At 45.2% G+C, this 21,779-nt stretch overlaps 2 pseudogenes; one reads left to right on the top strand and one right to left on the bottom strand.

Moving 5' to 3' along the window:
- Positions 1-1,340: 1,340 nt before the first annotated feature.
- On the bottom strand, positions 1,341-4,661 carry LOC125549387 (annotated as a pseudogene).
- A 2,848-nt stretch (positions 4,662-7,509) lies between these two features.
- Positions 7,510-21,779, top strand: part of LOC125546173 — a 62,042-nt pseudogene continuing 47,772 nt past the window's right edge.

Below are 21,779 nucleotides of genomic sequence, written 5' to 3' on the forward strand. Positions count from 1 at the left end.
GAGGCGACAGCGACGGCGAGGGCGAGGTCGATCCAAAGGCGACGACGACGGCGAAGCGAGGGGATCGGCGACCGGGACGGCGACGGGGGTGCCGCGGAGTCGACGGGGACGACGCGACGAGGACGGGGGCGTCGCGGAGTCGACGGGGACGGCACGACGGGGGCGGCGACGGCGCGGGACGGGGCGGCGGCAGAGAGAAGTGGGAGATGAGAAACTGAAAATTTTCGAAGTGTTTCTTATATAGGGGACACCTTTAGTACCGGTTGGAGCCACCAACCGGTACTAAAGGTCTGTTTTGGCCAGGCGAAGCGGCGGGAAGCGCCGCCCTTTAGTACCGGGTGGTAGCACCAACCGGTACTAAAGACCCCCCTTTAGTACCGGTTGGAGCCACGACCCGGTACTAAAGTGTGCTGCCAGGCGAGGGGCGCAGAAGTTTAGTCCCACCTCGCTAGCCGAAGGGCGCTCACACCTGCTTATAAGCCCCGCCGCCGCTGCTGTCTGGAGCTCCTCTCTAAAGCAGGCCTTCTGGGCCTACCTCTGCTACTCTGCCCTGTGGGGCCTATTGGGCTTGCGGGTCTGCATCCTGGCCCAACAACAGGTTGGGTTTCTAGTCGTATGCAGGCCGCTGTGGCCCGGTAGGTGGGCTTTTTTCATTTAGTTTTTTCTTTTCTGCTTTATTTATTTTGTTTTATTTATTTTTAGTTGTTTTTTGCTGTATTTAGAGTTTCTTTGTGAATATTTTTGATAGTTTTTAGAAACTTTCAGTTAGTGCCGGTAGTTTTTAAATTTGAATAGTTTAAATTTTGAATTATTTGAAATTTGTGTGAATCACTAGTTTGTGAATAACTTAACTTTAAAAATACATTTTCCAGTGATTCTTTTTTATTATGTTTAATATTAGTGTGTTTTATCATTATATTCAATTTGGTAATGCTTAAGTTATTTAAAAATGAAATGCCTTTGTAACGGATGAGTTTTCGTTCGAAACCCTGATACTTCAAAACAGATTGTCCATTTTGTACACGAAGTGTATCCAGTTTTTGCGGTAACCCTCTCTACTTTTTTGCACATGCTATGTGGGTGAAATTATGATACCATGCCAACTTTCATCCTTTTCTGAGTTCATTTGAAATGCTTTTCAATTTCAGGGTCATTTTGCTGAAAAAATCAATAAATGCATGAAAGAATTTGCTTGCACATAAAATTTCTTCGCATTTCAAATGCCAAAACACATAACTAGCTACCCTAACTATTACAGAGATTCCCTCCTAGGTGTGAAACACAGAAGAAAGTGATGATAGCTAAGCCGATCACATCCCAGATCTTTGGGTGTGAAACTTTTTCTTCGCATGTGTCCCTTTGCGTCGTAGCCATGGAAAATCTTCATCATTTAACGGGATGCTCGAGTCAATATTCACTGTGAATGGAGCAATTTCATCAAACTTTTCATAATCTTCTGACTTGTTTGTCTTGTCATCCACTCCCACGATGTTTCTCTTCCCAGAAAGAACTATGTGCCGCTTTGACTCATCGTACGATGCATTCGCTTCCTTATCTTTTCTTTTTCTTGGCTTGGTAGACATGTCCTTCACATAGAAAACCTGTGCCACATCATTGGCTAGGACGAATGGTTCGTCTGCATACGCAAGATTGTTGAGATCCACTGTTGTCATTCCGTACTGCGGGTCTTCCGTTACCCCGCCTCATGTCATATTGACCCATTTGCACCGAAACAAAGGGACCTTCAAACCACATTGATAGTCAAGTTCCCATATGTCTTGTATATAACCATAATATGTTTCCTTTCCCGTCTTGGTTTCTGCATCAAAGCGGACACCACTGTTTTGGTTGGTGCTCTTCTTATCTTGCGCGATCGTGTAAAATGTATTACCATTTATCTCGTACCCTTTGAAAGTCATTATATTCGAAGACGGTAACTGGGACAGCAAGTACAGGTCATCTTCAATAGAGGTGTCATGCATGGTACGTGCTTGCAACCAGCTGGCGAAACTCCTGGTTTGTTCACGTGTAATCCAGTCATCAGACCGCTTCGGGTGTTTGGAGCGTAGCAAATTCTTGTGTTCATCCATATACGGAGCCACCAAGGCGGAATTCTGTAGAACTGTGTAGTGTGCTTCAGTGATAGAATGTCCGTCCATACATATTACTTGTTCCCCTCCTAGCATGCCTTTTCCATCCAGTCTGCCCTTATGCCGCGATTCAGGAACACCAATCGGCTTAAGGTCAGGAATAAAGTCAATACAAAACTCAATGACCTCCTCATTTTGACGGCCCTTGGAGATGCTTCCTTCTGGCCTAGCACGGTTATGAACATATTTTTTTAAGACTCCCATGAACCTCTCAAAGGGGAACATATTGTGTAGAAATACAGGACCCAAAACGTTAATCTCTTCGCATAGGTGAACTAGGACGTGCGTCATGATGTTGAAGAAGGATGGTGGGAACACCAACTCGAAACTGACAAGACATTGCACCAAATCATTCTGTAACCTTGGTATGATTTCTGGATCGATTACCTTCTGAGAGATTGCATTGAGAAATGCACATAGCTTCATAATGGCTAATCGAACGTTTTCCGGTAGAAGCCCCCTCAATGCAACCGGAAGCAGTTGCGTCATTATCATGTGGCAGTCATGAGACTTTAGGTTCTGGAACTTTTTCTCTGCCATGTTTATTATTCCCTTTATATTCGACGAGAAGCCAGACGGTACCTTAATACTGAGCAGGCATTCAAAGAAGATTTCCTTCTCTTCTTTGGTAAGAGCGTAGCTTGCATGACCCTGATGTATGCCGTCTTTTCCGTGCATACGTTGCTGGTCCTCCCGTGCCTCAGGTGTATCTTTTGTCTTCCCATACACGCCCAAGAAGCCAAGCAGGGTCACACAAAGATTCATCGTCACGTGCATCACATCGATTGCGGAGCGGACCTCGAGGTCTTTCCAATAGGGCAGGTCCCAAAATATAGATTTCTTCTTCCACATGAGTGCGCGTCCGTCAGCGTCATTCGGAACAGGTTGTCCACCAGGACCCTTTCCAAAGACCACCTTCAAATCCTTGGCCATATCATGTACATCAGCACCAGTACGGTGGCGAGGCTTCGTCCGGTGATCTGCCTCACCTTTGAAATGCTTGCCTTTCTTTCTTACGGGATGCCTGCTCGGAAGAAATCGACGATGTCCCAGGTACACATTCTTCTTACAATTAGCCAAATATATACCGTCGGTATCGTCCAAACAGTGCGTGCATGCGTGGTATCCCTTGTTTGTCTGTCCTGAAAGGTTACTAAGAGCAGGCCAATCATTGATGGTCACAAACAACAACGCCTTTAGGTCAAATTCTTCCCCCATGTGCTCATCCCACGCACGTACACCTGTTCCATTCCACAGTTGTAAGAGTTCTTCAACTAATGGCCTTAGGTACACATCAATGTCGTTGCCGGGTTGCTTAGGGCCTTGGATGAGCACTGGCATCATAATGAACTTCCGCTTCATGCACAACCAAGGAGGAAGGTTATACAAACATAGAGTCACAGGCCAGGTGCTATGGTTGCTGCTCTGCTCCCCAAAAGGATTAATGCCATCTGCGCTTAGACCAAACCATACGCTCCTTGCGTCATTTGCAAACTCCTTCCCGTACTTTCTTTCGATTTTTCTCCACTGCGACCCGTCAGCGGGTACTCTCAACTTTCCGTCTTTCTTACGGTCTTCTCTGTGCCATCGCATCGCCTTGGCATGCTCTTTGTTTTGGAACAAACGTTTCAACCGTGGTATTATAGGAGCATACCACATCACCTTGGTAGGAATCTTCTTCCTGGGGCGCCGGCCCTCGACATCACCAGGGTCATCGCGGCAGATCTTATAGCGCAATGCACCACATACCGGGCAAGCGTTCAAATCCTCGTACTCACCGCGGTAGAGGATGCAATCATTAGGGCATGCATGTATCTTCTGCACCTCTAACCCTAGAGGGCAGACAACCTTCTTTGCTTCGTACGTACTCTCAGGCAATTCGTTGTCCTCTGGAAGCATATCCTTTATCATTACCAGCAACTTTCCAAATCCCTTGTCAGATACACCATTCTCTGCCTTCCATTGCAGCAATTCCAGTGTGGTGCCTAGCTTTTTCTTGTCACCTACGCAATTCGGGTACAACAATTTTTTGTGATCCTCTAACATGCGCTGCAACTTCTTCTTCTCCAAATCACTTGCGCAGTTTCTCTTTGCATCGGCAATGGCCCGACCTAGATCACCAACGGGCTCATCTGATGCCTCTTCTTCAGCTTCTTCCCGCATTGCCGGCTCAGCTTCTTCCCGCATTACCGGCTCAGCTTCTTCCCCCATTGTTGTATCATCGTATTCAGGGAACCCATGGCCAGGATAGGTGTCGTCGTCCTCTTCTTCTTCATTGTCTTCCATCATAACCCCTCTTTCTCCATGCTTGGTCCAAACATTATAATGGGGCATGAAACCGGTCTTAAACAGGTGGACGTGAATGGTTCTTGACGTAGAGTAATTGTGACCATTCTTACAGCGAGCACATGGACAAGGCATAAAACCATCCGCCCGCTTGTTTGCCTCAGCCGCAAGTAGAAAAGTACGCACGCCCTCAACGAACTGGGGAGAGCATCGGTCATCGTACATCCATTGCCGGCTCATCTTCATTACACAACACCGAATAGACCAAATTAATACAAGTTCATACATAAAGTTCATACAACACTTAAATGCAACAAACAAATAACTCTCTAGCTAAAGCATTTAAATGCAACAACAAATACAATCAAGATCGCAACTAAGGTAACAATGGATCCAACAGCATAATGATACCAAGCCTCACTATCGATGGCATATTTTCTAATCTTTCTAATCTTCAAGCGCATTTTCTCCATCTTGATCTTGTGATCATCGACGACATCGGCAACATGCAACTCCAATTCCATCTTCTCCCCCTCAATTCTTTTCAATTTTTCTTTCAAGTACTCGTTTTCTCTTTCAACTAAATTTAACCTCTCGGCAATAGGGTCGGTTGGAATTTCAGGTTCAGATACCTCCTAGAAAAAATTTCTATGTCAACTTGATGGGCATAATTTGTCATAAACACGAAATGCAACTAGTTTTAAAAGAGAATATACATACCACATCCGAATCATAACAAGGACTAGGGCCGACGGGGACGGATATCAAAACCATGGCACTATATGTATAACAAACAACGTACGGGTAAGATAATTATACGAGTAACTATATATCCAAATCACAAACATCAATTTTTATATAAAATTTCATGAACAAGAGGCTCACCACAAGGTGGTGCCGGCGACGGGATGGTGCGGGCGATCGACGGTGGCTACGATGGAGATTTAGAAGGCACTAAGTAAACCACACCTACATATGCAAACTAAGTGTTATTTTTGACCTCAAATTGCATATAAATCAAATACTAGCACACACATATATATATATCCTCCCAAATTACTAAACTCACAAATTAATCACTATATAAAGCATTGCAAGAGCTAATCTAGCAATGGGAGATGAAAGGACAAAGTTGCTAACCTTTGTGATCATTTGAATGGATGAGGGCCTTCAAATCTTGACAAATTTTGGGCAAATTTTGTGATGAACTCGAGAGGAAGAAGGGAAGAACAGAGGAGAGGGCCGGAGAGGGGAAAGGGGGAAGAACAGAGTGCTGGTGGACGAAGGGTTTATATAGGACGACCTTTAGTACCGGTTCGTGGCACGAACCGGTACTAAAGGTGCTGGAGGGGCCCCACTCTGGCAACATCCTGCCACCACTCTCATTAGTACCGGTTCGTGACACGAACCGGTGCTAAAGGTTCGCCACGAACCGGTACTAATGAAAGCGGCCCGGCTAGCCGTTGGAACCGGCACTAATGTATACATTAGTGACGGCTCAAATACAAACTGGCACTAATGTGCTTCACGATTGACCCTTTTTCTACTAGTGTGTGTTTGTTAACCTCTGCGACTAGATATATCTTGTCGTTTCTATGACCTACCTGTTGTGCAAGTGTTTGACATTTCTTTATGTAAATAAAAGCTGGACGGAAGCATCTGCATGCTGTTAACTTTAGTTATTAAACCTGCATATTTTGTTTTCCCATTAAAATCGATGCATTGTAGTGTAACAACTATGAAGGGTGCATATTCTGTTTTTCGGTTAAGATCAATGCCTTGTAAGGTAGCAACTCTGAAGGATGCTGTAGCTAGCAAGCTTCTGTAACTGGGAGTCTTGTTGGCTGATTTGGCATTCGCTTGTTCGCTGTCGGTACCAATTCTACCCCCTCCCTCCTCGACCCAGCATGCCACACCCATATCGTGCCTTGACTAACATGAAAATAAAATCTTCCATTACCAATTGCTGCTAGGCTGACGTCAGTGTGAGCTCCTTGGTCAGCCTGCCACCAGTGCACCCGTGTTCAATGTTGTCAAAAGGCTGTGGAGACGCCATGCTTTCATGGCAAATCTCATTTACAAACATCCAGCCCATGTAAGCTCTTCCGGTCGGGTTATCAGTTTTGTAACAGGCCGCCTTCGTCTGGATTGGGAACCGCCTCTTCATGTTTCGTACAGTGCATTGGAAGTGTCTCCAAATTTCTTGGTCATGAATTGTCCTGTCGTGCTCTCAATAACTATTTGGTTCTACTGTTGCTATCCCGACCCCCATGACTCCGATAGCTCTTACGCTGTTTAAGCCTCATCTCACTTCTGTGCATTCATCTCTCTTATTATCCATGTGAATACGTGATAGTGTATGTTTTACCTTTCATCAGCTGTCTTTGTGAATAATTCCCCGGTACTGAAATGCAGAGCTGTTTCAGTGAGTCTTTCCTTGCTACTAAAATTCATAAGCTCACAGATAGAATGTTGTTCTTTTTAAGACAGTTTTTCCATCCTGTATGCCTCAGAGAAGTTATGGTGCTATTGATATAAAATGAAACTGGAAATTTATATTTAGCAAAAAAACAACAGTAATATTCTCCTTTGGTGTACCACTAAGTTTGCCCAGGGTATAATTCAATTTGGTGAGTATATATGCTGAGATAAATCAGGAAAGTAGAGAAAAACAGTGATGTTTGTTACTATCCTGTGAAAAACTGCACTTGACAGGTGTGTTCACCAAATAGAAGTATCACTTGATTGATAATACTATATATGTTCCGTTTTATTCCCTAGAAACTCACGGGCACCTAACTAGTCTCTTCAATGTACAGAACCGAGTGAACCATGCATGTATATTATTAATGATTGCTCAAGACTTAACTTTGCATGCTAGGCTTAGTGTGGCACCTTGTTCTGTCTAAACGAGGTATTTATGCAGCAGATTTCTGTTCTTGCGTGTACTGTTCTTTTATTTTAAAAATGGGCTCATTCTACTACCTAGAATTGTTGACGTTTTTTGTGTATTGTTCTAGAGCCTAAATATTGTCTAACAATTGATGATGTTTGGTTTGCTAGCTAATCCGGAATGAGAATCTTTGTCAAGACCCCCACCGGCAGGACAATCTGCCTCAAGGTCCACTCATTAGACACCCTGTACACGGTCAAGGCAAAGATCCAGCAGCAGTACCGCCTCGTCTTCGATGGGGTGCAGCTAGAAGACAACCGTACATTGGCTGATTATGGCATCCAGCATGACTCTACGATTGACCTCCAGGAAAATATGCAAATCTACGTGACAGAGACGCGGGAAGGCAGGACCATTGCCCTCGAGGTCGACAGCCTAGACACCATCGGTAACGTGAAGTCCAAGATCCAGGACATGGAGGGCTTTCCCAAGGGCCAGCAGTGCCTCATCTTCGTCAACAAACAGCTGGGGGACGACAACTGCACCTTGGCTGACCACAACATCTGGAAGGAGTCCACCCTTCTCCTCGTCCTCCGCTCGTGTAGGCCAGGAGAAAGTAGAATGATGCGCATCTTCGTGAAGACGCTGACTGGAAAGACCATCACTCTTGAGGTTGAGAGCTTGTATACCATCGACAATGTCAAGGTGAAGATCTATGAGAAGGATGGCACTCCCCCTATACAGCAGCGCATCATCTTTGCTGGCAGGCTGCTGGAGGATGGCCGCACCCTGGCAGACTACAACATTCAGAGCAAGGATACCCTAGATATGGTGACCCGCCTTTGTGGTTGCCGAGCTGCATGGCCTGCAAATTCAGCAACTAGTTTTATTTTGCTGGAGCCTTCCTTCCAGTAGTGGTGCATTATCAGTTAACTATCATTCTAGTACTGTACGGTAGTACTCCCTCCGTCCGGAAATACTTGTCATCAAAATGGATACATCCATTTTGATGACAAGTATTTCCGGACGGAGGGAGTATATATATATATGCTCCAGTATTGTTCCCTCACAGTAGATGTGTGGTGTGTTATCAGTAAAACTATGTACCCTTATTTAGTACTCTCCCTCTGTATATTAATTTACAGAGGGAGTAGTATGTTAATGTGGTTGAGTAGTTTCTTTTATCCATCTATCAAGAGGGACTACTTTAAGAGAGAATACAGTCTATATGCAGTTTGGCCAACAAATAGCCTCCTTTCGTTACTCATTCCCGGTGTGGTTAATTTCTGTATCCATGTTTTCATCTTTGTCATCACAGTCAAAAGTTGAAGGGATGAGGATGATAACACTGTTATTGCATGTCTTCTAAAAGAAAATTTATTATGACATATTGTGAGCCACATGAGTGTAACATTTTTTTTAAGGAGGTCATCCCCTGGCCTCTGCATCGGAGAGATGCATACGGCCACTTTATTAAAATAAGTTCAACAAAAACAAATAGTCTGGTCTGCAAAGTACGGCTCAAAGAAGGAGCAAAAAAGATAAAACAAGAGCAACTCAAAGCCACAACCGGCCGGACGAAACGATACTAAGGACATATCCTATTATGCGGCCGCCATCCAAACCAGTTGAATATATCCCGTGCTATCATCTCCCACCGGTCTCCCACCGGTTGCACCCAGTAGCCAACTGCTCCCTGGAGCCCGTAGGAGTGAGTAACGACCACGTACGGATCCCTGTCGTAGCCCTGAAGATAACCTGCAAGAAGTTAACAATAGATAATCCGTTAAAAGTCGTATCACTCTTGCAGTTCCATATAGGCCAAATAAGTGTGCACCTTCCAATTGGAATACTTGATGCAACATGAGGAAGCACTCCATTTAGCCACGTCCCAAACAACGTGTCAATGCTAACCGAAGGCGAAATATTAAAGGCTATATGGACAGAACTCCAAAGTAACTTCGGGAGAGGGCAATCAATAAATAGGTGTTGAATTGTTTCAGCGTGAACACAAAAGCAACATCTTGAACTACCTACCCATCGCCGCTTTATTAAGTTATCTTTGATGAGGATCACTTGCTTGTGCACAAACCACATAAAATTTTTGATACGCAAAGGAACCTTAACTTTTCAAATGTGTAACGATCTTGGGATTGGACCAGAGTTAATGAGATCTAAGTACACGGATTTGACCGTAAACACTCCATTACTCGTTAACTTCCAGTTCGATGTATCTTCCTGACCAGAGAGTTGAACATCCATCAACCTCCTCACTAGGTGTAACCAGGAAGCCCATCGTTCCCCTACCAGGGACCTCCTGGACTGGATATTCAGATGTACAGTCTGCAAAACCGTTGCTACGTAATCGTCTTTACATTGAGCTATATGATACAAGGAAGGATATTGAAGAGCTAGCGGTGTGTCGCCTAACCAAGTATCCTTCCAAGACCTTGTTGTTGTTCCGTCCCCAACTATACATGAGTGTCATATGAGTTGGAATCAGGACTGCAAATAAGAGTTGAAATCACTTTGTCCCCGTCCTCGCTGCTGGAGGAGGAGAAGGAGAAGGACGCGTGGCCTATGAGCGGTAGTGGCGACTCTTTGATGTGTTAAGCTTTGTAGGAAGGACTAGACTTGCAAAAGGCCGAAAACGGTTTTATGGGAGATAAAAGGAATTTAGAAAAATGGTTAGGATATGTTGGAGTCCTATGGAACGGTCCCTCTCATCTGTTTCAGGATTAACAAGCAAGAGATTACGTTCCCTCAAAATGGGACTTAGGATATGTTGGCAGAAGGTGTTGAAGAGACAATCAGCTATGCTAACAAGCCTTCTCTTTATAACTTCGCAGGAGTACATTTTCTGCTAACTTTTCCCCCATAGCTGAAAAGGGTGGTAAGTTAGGTTAAAAGAAGAAGGGCAGTAAGTTGTCCTCTATTTATACTTCCCTATTTTCAACGGGAGGTTCGACCACATGGTGATAAACCTTTCTATTAGCTTATTTTTACTACTTAAGTTTGACATGTCAGATGGATGTGGATGGTTCTCATTAGATTGATCTAATGTAGGCCAAGCATGCAGTACATCGGAGTTCGCACCACATTTTTATTAAGAAGATTATATTGTGTGAATAACCAACAACTAGAATAACAATATTTCTTCCATAGCCTTAGATGATGACAACTATACAAACTACTCCCTCCTATTCATAATAGTTCAAAACTGCGACACTTATTATGGACCGGAGCTAATAGACGATTGCCCCTTGAAAAAAATTGTAACCCAGAAATGTGTATTGAACTTGACAACATATGATTTTCCATTCATATAGTGACAAGTACCCACACGCGCCGCTTGTTTCATAATTGCATCAGGTATGCGTCTATCTATTATTCTCTTTGTTGACCAATATAAGATGTTTTAGACTGAACATACAAGTCTCTAGAAACATCATATACTAATGAGCAGAGTTACAAAGGGAGTATATGATAAGTAATAGAAAGGCATCAAAATACCTACTTGAAAGTCCTATGAACAATATGTCTTGGTGCGGAACCACTTGTCGCCGTTGCCGCCCTCGCGTGCACGTACAATTCCTTTTTTTGCATGAAAAACTTTCGATCAATTCATCAACTGTCGAGGTAGTATAAAAAATACCAGAAGTAAAACTTGCATCCATGTTCATTGACCACCTAGCGCGACTACAAGCACTAGACTGAGGCGAAGGTGCGCCGCCATCATCGCCTCTCCCTCACCGGAGCCCGGCAAACCCTGTTGTAGTAGACAGTCGAAAGTTGTCGTACTAAGGCCTACAAGACTAGCACACCAGAACAACAACCGTCATTGATGAAGAGAAGCGTAGATCAAAATGATCCAACCTGTAGACACATAAATACTAATGAACAAAGACTAGATCCACGTGAATCCATCGAAGACAAACGTTGACCAAATCCCGCGCATTCCGCATGAGACAAATCTCCACACGCCCTTAAAAAATGCTAGAAACACCGCTGGAACGGAGCCGGATGGGGAAAACCTTATTTCATATTCGAAGAGCTGCCACCGCCTCACCTCTTTGCGTAGGGACACAAACTCTAACAAAACTAAAAACAAATCATTCAAAAACACCGGCAAAGGTTGTGACCCACCGTACCTCCATAGCTCTAAGGCCACAAAAAATGAGGCAGACCGTCGGCGACGGGAGGCACATGAAACCAGAGCACCGATGGCGGCTGATCCGGCAACGTATACTCGTGTAGCTTTCGTGGTGGGGCTCGATCACATCCACAATACCTGCTTGAAAGTTTCATATTTTCTTTTCTGAACCAACACGCATGCCTTCGTCTTCATGAAAACTTGCATGCACTTTCATGTGATATTTTCTCGTTCCTTGGGTGAAAAGTCGTCTTCATGTGGTGTGGGGCTTGGGCGGGGTTGGGTTGCGGCCTGTCAGCAGGCTGCGCCCGCCCGCGCCAGGTTCGTGGGCCCGCGTCGTCAGTTGGCTTCCTTCCCCCACACACCTCTCCTCTCCTTTTTCCCCCTCTCATATTAATTAAAAAGGAAAAAAAAACTCTCTCTCGCTTCGACCGCTCTCCTTCCTCCGCCTCCGCCGCCGCCGCCGCCGCGCCACCCGCCCGCAGTTGCTACCGGACTCGAGCGGAGATCTTCCTCCTCTCCTCTCGGTAAGCCCTAATCTGCTCCCTCCCCCTTCCATCTTCTTCGCCTGCGCAGTGGAATTTTGAATCCTCATCCTTCCTCGAGCAACCCGACGCCAAAACCCTACCCCTGCCCGCCTGACCTAGCTCCTCCGAGTCCGATGACGAGAAAGGCAGTGTTCTTGAGAGTCCTGCTGCTCCAATGTACGCTAGCGAGATGCATCCGCCCCTCCCCTGCTCTAGTGTTTGATGCGATGGCTCGACCCTCCTCAGAAGTTGTGTCTTGTGTGGTGCCTGTGTGTTATTTTTTGATGCTATTGAATGTAACGGATTTCCACCCTCGGATCTACCGCCGTGCAATTGTTTGCATATGGATTTGTGAATTCTACTCTGTAGATCCAACTGTCAGTACGTCAGTGTCAGGTAGGATCCTTAGGATTATTGTCCATCAGTTCTTCTCGTGGAAGAAACTCTTCGTCTAGAGATAGTTGATACATAGCAGTTCTTGTTATATGTATGTCCTCGCACCACAGAACCTAATAAGTTAGACACTTCATATTTCTGAAATTTTGTTTTGTTTATATGCACAGGATAAACAGCAAAGATTGTTGATCTTAGCAAAGACTGTCATATGTATTCGTCAGCCTTTGTGACTAGATATTTCTGTCGTTGCTTGCTTGTACGACCTGTTGCAACATGGAAGTGTTGACGTTTTTTTACGTAAATATAAAAGCTGGACAGAAGCATCTGCATGCCGTTCACTTTAGTTACTAAGCCTGAATATTCTGTTTTCCGATTAAGATCGATGCATTGTAGTGTAGTGTAGCAACTCTGACCTGTGCTCTAGCTAGCTTCTTGTAGTGTCGCAACTCTGTAACGGCGTGTCTTGTTGGCTGACTTGGCATATGCCTGCTGGCTGCTAGCTGTTGGTTCTATTGTAGAAAGTGTTAGTAAGTTAATTGAGAACTTTATGTTTACTTTTTGGAGATGAAGATATGCCATTTCTCTTTCCAATTGTACCTCACCCCCACCCCAGCTTGCTGCACCTCCATCACGCTTTACCGAAAAAGGGTTTCCCCCCGCTTTGTATTCCAAAGCACCAACACCGATTACAGAGCAAACGCTGGGGCGAGCAGCACAACAAGCCAAAGAAAAAGAAAAAGAAACAATGCCAACACCGGCAGCTCGACAGACGCGAATGACCTACAACCGCTGCGCCCTCCGAAATCTACCCACCACGATCCTAGGCTCCGATCCTCCGTGTACCAAGCAGCACCTCTAGGAAGGAAACGACGCCAACGACGCTGCTGCCCGGACGTATCCTAGGGTTTCCCCCGGCACACGGAGGGAAGAGGGGAATGAAGACCACCGACACCCTCCAGGGAGGAATGGTGCACCCGCAGGCGTCACCGCACCGGAGCCGGAAGATCCGGCAAGGATTTCTCCCAACTCCAAACCCCACCGCCCAACCGGATCGAAGCCAACCAGCTCGCCGCCCACCGCCCACCAGCATGTGCCACCGCGGTTGCAACGCCACCAACGCCGCCTCACTGAGATCGCCACCACGAGGCCAAGAGAACGAGGAGGAGGCGTTGGACGATGGGAGCAGTAGCGCCGTAGCCGCGCGGGAGGGAACCACCTCCTCCGCCGTCGTGCAGGAGGCTTGAGCCTCCGGCACAGTCGCGGTCGCCGTCCGGACGCAGCAGCTGGGCATACCAGGCCACCCCTGGCCCGGCCAGGCCCGAATCGGGCCTGCTAAGCCCCGCCGGCCACGCTGCAGCAGGGCAGCGCCAGCACCCCAACGCCCATCGTCGCTCCCCCGCCTCCTGGGAGCCACGCCGTCGACCCGCCCCGCCGTCGGCCCGCCCAGACCCAGATGGGGCCCGAAGGGCCCAGATCTGGGCCGAGCGGGCGCCGCCTGGCCGCGCCACCGCGCCACCCCGCCGCCAACGGCGACGCCGCCGTCCAGCCGATCTCCCGCGCCGCGCCAGGAAGCCCCGCCGCCACGCCGGACCGCCGCCGCCTAGGGAACACCCCCCGGCGTCCTCCGCCCCGCGCCGGAGAGCAACCGAGAGGGGAATGGCCGGGGGCCGCTGCCACCAGCGTCGCCCGGGCCAGGCCCGGCGGCGAACGCCGGTGACGGCAGCGGGGAGGGGGGAAAGAGGGGGAGCTGGCGGAGGAGGAGCCGGGGCGCGGCCGGTCGCCCGCGGGGGTGACGCAGTCGCGAGAGCCCGAGGAGGGGGGATCCCTCTTTCTGCAGATGCTATTAAGAACTGGCTACAAGAATCTCATAGATTTAGATTCATCCAAGTACCTACACCCTCCATCACGCTTTTACTAACATGAAAAATCGAGTCTTCCATTAGCAATTAGTTGGCATATCAATTACTGACTGTCACAGAGATGCCTGCGTAGAATCCTTTACTAACATGAAAATCAAATCCTTGACAGACAGCCTGCCAGAATGCCCCCGAAGAAGCGCCTGCACCTGTCACCCGCTGTGCCCAAGCTGGAAGACCATGTCGAGGAATCTGCTCCTGCTGTCTCTACCTCTGACACGGAAAGTAGCATGCATGGTGAGTTGTACCGACTCCTGCTCGCAATGTGCACGATGCATACGCATCACATTCTTTGTTCTGTGCGGGGTCGTTGAGTGGCTTGCATGTTTGATGGACTTGTCAAATTCCGAGGATGAAGTTGGCGACAGCGGCAGCAGCGGCAGGGACATCGAAGACGACGATGGGAGCCATTCGTCGCAGATTGATGGTGCCGACATGGACGAGTAAGTGATCAGAGTTCTTTTTTTAGACAGTTTTTCTATTTTGTGTGTGTGTCTCCTGCAGTTAATGCTAGCTGCTAGGTGCAAGTCAGCCCCTCGGCTGCTGTTACGATCAGTGCAATATCCTGTTAGGAAAGCATTTTGTTCATTGGATAAACTCTATTATCAGATTCTGGAACACATACTTTGTCAGCTTAGATCCCTCAGCTGGCTAATTGAATCAAATAAACTCTTCTTCGGCCTGTCAAATATGAGTTTCCAGTATGCTAATAGTCCCATTTTGAGCACCTGAATGTTATATTGTAGCTACATATTTCTTTGAAAAGGTACTAAAATATCACAGAACACTTGTAACTGTTCTATAAAGTTTTAATCAGTAATTGATATGCCAGTCGGTAATGGTAGATTTGATTTTCATGTTAGTCAATGCTTATAAATTGTTTATTAATCTTCAACCTTTCAATCAATGCAAGTTGTAATCAAACCTTTTAATCATGTATTGTGATTGCTTGTTATATCCACGGGAACAAGCTTATGTCTATTGGTTGGTAAGTTTTTTGGCCAGAAGATTACTTCGTTATACTGAACTGTAGTTTCATCTTTTCTGTTCACAATGAAAAACATTTGTCATAGCAACAAGCAATAGTTGGTCGATTGGATTAAAACCAGAGATGGTTTCTACATGTCTGCTTTTTGCTTCTTATCCTGTTTTTATTTATTTGATCTGTTGATTTCTTAGAGAAAGACCAACCCCTTCCATCAAATAATGCATAATGTTAACTTGTTAATATTGAAAAGCTTCCAAATCTGCACACAGAGCTAGCCGGTGTCTTTGCTATGAATGTTCTTCTCCAGCTATATTGGCCATGCATATTCTTTAAACTGTGGGATTGGTGAGTTGTCTTTGTTGGTAGTTGTACCTTTTGTTTTTATATGTGGAGGATAATTAACAAAATAGGTTTCCTCCTTTGATTTGATTAGTCACATGTAAATTCGCTTCATGCACATCTGACAACATGCATCATCATATTTTGAATACAATTGTGATGAAAGGGGATAGAGGTGTAGGGGTGATGCGATGATTGACAAGGAGGAAATGGGAGAAACTTGATGTTTGTCCTGGCACGATAGGTAGCAAAGCTTGCTGAAGGCAAGGCATCATACTTGGAGAAGAATATTGTTTGCCACTGCCGCAAGAATCTAATGGTACACCTTTCTTACCACACAGTAGGACATGTGTTGAATTGCCACATGTCCTATATGATTTGTCCATAGTAAGATGCCACCATCCATCGCTGGTGGTGATTGGCAACATGGTAGAGATCTGCTGGGCACGCACATGACATCGGAGTCAGACAAAATGGTGGAGTGCATAACGGAATTGCGAGACTGATGGGGAATGATGGGGGGCCGAAGGTGATGAACAGATGATGCAGCTGTAGTGGAGTGAGTTTTGGGCAGAGAGAGGTGAGGAGTGAGATTGCGTTCGCCCTTGAGGAAGGTGAAGATGGAGATGCCTATGGGGAGAAGACAACACCGTAGTGGCTGTATAGGGGGAGAGTAGAGAAAGATGCCGATGTTTGTTGCTACACGGTTAAGAACGCGTGTCTCACTTGACAAGTGTGTTAAACGAATAGAAGTATCACTTGATGAATACTTATAACTGGTCTCTAAAATATACAGAACTGAGTGATACCATGTATATTTTTATGGTTGCTCAAGTCTTGAACTTTGCATGCTAGGCTTAGTGCGATACCATGTTTTGTATAAACAAGGTATTTAAAGAGTAGATTTCTCTTCTTGCTTGGAGTTTTTTTTTTAATTTCGGCACTTGCTTGTACTACCTGATGGAATTGTTGACGTTTTTGTTTATTGTTTTACAGCCTAAATATTGTCGAACAATTGTTACCTGATGGAATTGTTGACGTTTTTGTGTTTTGTTCTACAGCCTAAATATTGTCTAACAACTGTTGATTTGGTTTACTAGCCCATCCAAAGTGCACATCTTTGTCAAGAATCCCGCTGGCAGGAAAATCTGTCTTAGGGGGGTCCACTTGTCAGACATCCTTTACACCATCAAGGCAAAGATCCAGGAGCAGTACCTCCTCGTCTTTGACGGGGTGTAGCTGGAAGACAACCGTACATTAGCGGATTACGGCATCAAGCATGATTTCACGCTTGACCTCCAAGAGAAGATGTAAATCTTCGTGACAGAGACGCTAGAAGGCAGGACTATCACTCTTGAGGTAGACAGCCTAGACACCATTGACAAGGTGAAGGCCAAGATCGAAAACACCGAGGGCTTCCCCAAGGTTCAGCAGTGCCTCATCTTTGCCAACAAACAGCTGGAGGACGGCAAGCGCACCTTGGCTGACCACAACATCTTACATCTGTAAAGGGTCCACTCTTCTCCTCCTCCTCCCGTGTAGCCCGGATGTTGTGATGCCAATCTTCGTGAAGACGCCGCAAGGGAAGATCCTCACCTTTAAGGCTGGGAGCTCGGACACCGTCAACAGTATCATGGTGAAGATCTATGAGAAGAACGGCGTTCCCCCTATACAGCAGCGCCTCGTCTTTGCTGGCAAGCAGCTGCATGACGACCGCACCCTGGCAGACTACAAGATTCAGAGCGAGGATACCCTTCATTTGGTGTTCCGCCAATGTGGTTGCTGAGCTGCATGGCCTGCCATTCAACAACCTGTTTTATTTTGCCGGTAGTGGTGTATTATCATCATTCTAGTACCTTGGTATTGCTCAATTCTAGTACGTTGATGTGCTGAGTAGTTCTTATATCTATTACTTAAGTTGATTTAAGAATACAATCTGCATGTAGTTTTGCCGACAATACTCATTTCCACATACTCAGTGCCGTTAATTCCTATGTTTATCCTTGTTTTTGCCATTACAGTCAAAAGTTGAAGCAGCCGGAATTCTAACGAGCAAAGTCAGTGCATGTCTTTTAGATACAAGATTTACTATGGTAAAGTCATTGCATGTCTTTCAGATACAAAACTTACTATGGTAAACGATCCGTTCCGTTTAACCGGATGAAAGTTCCCGCTGGTCCCCCGCGTGCGGTTGGATAGGTACACTCTCGGCCACACGTTTGGTGTGGGGTCCACACCCTGCCTCTCCCATTCTTTATCTTTTTCTAACGTGTGGGGTCCACACCCACTAGTAGAAAAAGGGTCAAACGTGAAGCACATTAGTGCCGGTTTGAATTAAAGCCGGCACTAATGTGTACATTAGTGCCGCTTCGTGGCGGCGATCAATAGTACCGGTTCATGGCGAACCTTTAGTACCGGTTCATGCCACGAACCGGTACTAAAGAGGCTGTGTCAGCCTGCGGTCAGGCTATGGCCCCACCATCATCATTTAGTGCCGGTTCGTACCACGAACCGGTACTAATGAGGTTATGGCAAGCTGTTTTTAGTCCCACCTCGCCAAGAGAGAGGCAGTATGAGCGGTTTATAAGCCGTGAGTGCACAGACAATGACGAAGAGTTGCAATGCTCATCTACATGTTGATTAGCTTCAAGCCTTGCGGAATAGCATAGATTGCACTGAGCTATGTGCAGTGCAGTCTACACTATTCCGAAAGGCTTGAAGCAAATTAACCAGCATTGCACCTCTTTTTTATTTTTAATAACTTATTTAAACTCCGGACTTCTTTTGTGTTCAGTATGCAGCATTTAAAGCGACGTCATCAATTTCCAACATGTTCTGACATCATTTGTTGTTTTTCGGTCATTTACCTAATTGTTTAGAGAGCTAAATGACCGTGAAATTGAAAATCACTACAAAATGAATCCTGAAAATGTTGAAACTTGGCATGATATCATCATATCACCCGCATAGCATGCGCGAAAAAGTAGAGAGGGTCACGGCAAAAACTGGACGCACTTCGTGTACAAACTGGACATACTCTTTCTGAGTATCAGGGTTTCAGACGAGAACTCATCTGTTACATGGCCACTTCAATGTTTTTTAAACTTATTTGAACTCCGGACTTCTTTGGTGTTTAGTATGCATCATTTAAAGCGACGTCATCAATTTCCAACATGTTCTGACATCATTTGTTGTTTTTCGGTCACTTACCTAATTGTTTAGAGAGCTAAATGACCGTGAAATTGAAAATCACTACAAAATGAATCCTGAAAATGTTGAAACTTGGCATGGTATCATCATATCACCCGCATAGCATGCGTGAAAGAGTAGAGAGGGTCACGGCAAAAACTGGACGCACTTCGTGTACAAACTGGACAAACTCTTTCTGAGTATCAGGGTTTCGGAGTACGGAGTGGGTACTAATGTGCATCCCACCAATCAGAAAGAATCACACGGATCGTGTGTTTCTTTCTAGCTCTTGCGAGTCGTTGGATCAAGGGTGTGTTTCTTCCTAGTTCATGTGAGTCGTTGGATCGAAACTACCACAATCACTTTGTGAGCCAGACGACCCTATATATAGCCCACCTCTCGCCTTCCCTGCATAAGTCTTTCAGTTCATCGACTACATACATCTACCAGTTCATCGACTGCATACATCTACCAGTTCATCGACTGAATACAAATCATTCGAATTCGCCATCATACGTCCAACCGTGCATTTGATATGCATATATATGCATCACGAGCAACGGTTGGGCTGTATGATGGCGATACCGATTGGTTTGTTCTAGATCCGACATAAAAGGTTTGATACAACTTCTTTTTTGTGACATAAGAGCTATCGATCTCTCCTCCTACCTATTTTAGTTACACAACTACCTATTTGTGCCAAATTTTCACTTTTGCTATTGCTCTTGCATCATAAGCATCCATGTTAACTGGACTTACAAGTAATGCAATTTAACAAAACTATCTTGTGATCCATGTTGATTAGCTTCAAGCCTTGCGGAATAGCATAGATTGCACTGAGCTATGTGCAGTGCAGTCTACACTATTCCGAAAGGCTTGAAGCAAATTAACCAGCATTGCACCTCTTTTTTATTTTTAATAACTTATTTAAACTCCGGACTTCTTTTGTGTTCAGTATGCAGCATTTAATGCGACGTCATTAATTTCCAACATGTTCTGACATCATTTGTTGTTTTTCGGTCATTTACCTAATTGTTCAGTATGCAGCATTCAATTTCCAGAAGAAAATAAATAGAAGAAAATAAACAATGCAGAAAAGAAAAAACTATATAAAAAACTACTCAAAAATAAATATAAGAAAATAAGTAATGCAGAAAAGAAAAAACTATATAAAAAATTTGTTGGCACGCTGCCCAGTGGGCCTGCCAGACCTAGGGTGTGCAAATGCAGGCCCAGACGGGCCAGCAGGCTCATAGGGCAGCGTGCCCTAATTAATTAGGCCGAGAAGCCTGCTATATAGAGGAGTTCGAAGAGGTAGCCGCAGCTGGATTTATAAACCAGTGCGGCTGCCCTGCGCCGGGCGAGATGGGACTAAACTTTGGGGTGACAGCGCAAGGCCTTTAGTACCGGTTGGTGGCTCCAACCGGTACTAAAGGCCCCCCTTTAGTACCGGTTGGTGGCTCCAACCGGTACTAAAGGCCTTCGTTTCCCGCCGCTTGGCCTGGCGAAAATAGGGCTTTAGTACCGGTTGGAGCCATGAACCGGTACTAAAGGCCCATCCTATATATATAGCACTTACGAAAATTTCAGTTTCATCTCCCCACTTCGTCTCCAACCTCCGCTGCGCGCGCCGCTCGATCCCGTCGTCGCCGCCCGTCGCCCGTACCGTCGTCCGTCGTCATCGTCGCTATCCCCGCCGCCGCCCGTCGTCGTCGTCGTCTCGCGCTGCCGCCCGAACGCCGCCGCCGTCCGTCGTCATCGCCGGGGCCGTACGTCTCTCTCTCGCTCCCGCACACACATACACACACATACATACACACACATACACACACACACCGGCGCCCCCGCCCCGTACGCTGGCGCCCCCGCTCGTACGTACGGGGCGGCGGCGTACGGGGCCGCACACACACACACATATACCACACACACACGCATACACACACACATACACATATACGTACACACATATACGTATACACACACACATGCATACACACACACATACACAGACACACATTTTTTTTTACTTATTTTCTGTTTTTTAGAAAAGTTAATTAGATGATCGAATGTTAGATTAATGTCGAATGTTAGATGAATTAGCTAGCTAGATAGAAAAATTGTCGAACTAGAGATTAGAACTAGTTGAATAATTAATATAACTAGTTTATTTTTAGTAAGAAAATTTAGGTATATGAGATTAGAACTAGTTGAATAATTAATATAACTAGTTTATTTTTAGTAAGAAAATTTAGGTATATGAGATTAGAACTAGTTGAATAATTAATATAACTAGTTTATTTTTAGTAAGAAAATTTAGGTATATGAGATTTGATGATCTAATTAAAATATTATTTGTTAATGAGTTTTTCTGTTTATTTAATTTTTATATATTTTGAGTTTATATAAATGTTAGATTAATGTCGAATGTTAGATGAATTAGATAGAAAAGTTAAATATATAGTAATGTCAATTGAATATATAGTTAGATATATTAATGTCAAATGTTAGATGAATATATATTTGGCTAGATTTAGGTGTTTAATGTTTCACCTATATGAACATAGGAAATGTCACCTGACGACGAAAAAGATTTTATTATGTGCGAACACTGTGAAGACCTGCGCGGCCTGTGCGACCAAAATTTCCTTGTTGATGGTAGGCGATTCAGCATCAAGCTGGATGAGACATTCGAAGTTGATACAGTAAGTCACTTTGTCAATTATTATTTGAATGCAAAACTTATGCTTCATTTGCTTCAACTTATAATTTTAAATTTTCACTATTCTACTAGCGCATCCCCTGCCATGCACGAATTTTTGTCTTGGATAAGATAGGTTTTAGTGCTATAGATGATATGGAGGTAAAGAGAGTTTACTTGAAGACGGAGCATGGGTATACTTTCAATGTCAAATTATATAATGGAGACACATACACCCATTTTG

The sequence above is a fragment of the Triticum urartu genome, chromosome 3 (genome assembly GCF_003073215.2).
Source record: "Triticum urartu cultivar G1812 chromosome 3, Tu2.1, whole genome shotgun sequence".
In the NCBI taxonomy this organism is placed as follows: domain Eukaryota; kingdom Viridiplantae; phylum Streptophyta; class Magnoliopsida; order Poales; family Poaceae; genus Triticum; species Triticum urartu.